Raw genomic sequence first — 543 nt, forward strand, 5'->3', positions numbered from 1 at the left:
GTAGTTTTGTAAGAATATCAGTGTGTGATTGTTTCAGCTCCACCCAAACTCTGATCTCATTCAGCTCTGCTCCACACTGACAGCAAGGTGTGAAATGTGCTCTAATGAGATCTAATGTGCCATTTTAATGCATCTTGTCTCATAGAAAAGCGTCTCTGGATGAGACAGCGCTGCGCTCTCTCCCTGAAACGCTGTCTTTAATGTTCTCCTTCCTCTGGGTAATGAGCTGATGTGTGTGTTTGCTGTAGGCTCTCTGATTCAGCTGCCCTCCGTGGAGAAGGGTAAACTGAGTAAGGTGCGTCTGGGCTCGCTGTCGCTCAGGAAAGAAGCCGAACGCCAGTGTTTCCTGTTCACCAAACACTTCCTCATCTGCACACGCACCTCCGGCGGCAAACTGCACCTGCTCAAAGTGAGTCGAGTCCTTCTGAAGATAATAAAAGCTCAGCAAGTGAAAGAATCAAAGTGATACTTTGAGTTTCTTAAAGGAATAGTTCACCCAAAAAACAAAACAAAAAAAATAAACAAAAAAAATATAAATATATA

At 43.6% G+C, this 543-nt stretch overlaps 1 pseudogene; it reads left to right on the plus strand.

The window, feature by feature from the left end:
• LOC107704149 (ras-specific guanine nucleotide-releasing factor 2-like) overlaps positions 1 to 543 on the plus strand; it is a 49315-nt pseudogene that overhangs the window by 22508 nt on the left and 26264 nt on the right.

Source organism: Sinocyclocheilus anshuiensis, unplaced genomic scaffold, assembly GCF_001515605.1.
Source record: "Sinocyclocheilus anshuiensis isolate Anshui unplaced genomic scaffold, SAMN03320099.WGS_v1.1 scaffold690, whole genome shotgun sequence".
Taxonomy (NCBI): Eukaryota; Metazoa; Chordata; class Actinopteri; order Cypriniformes; family Cyprinidae; genus Sinocyclocheilus; species Sinocyclocheilus anshuiensis.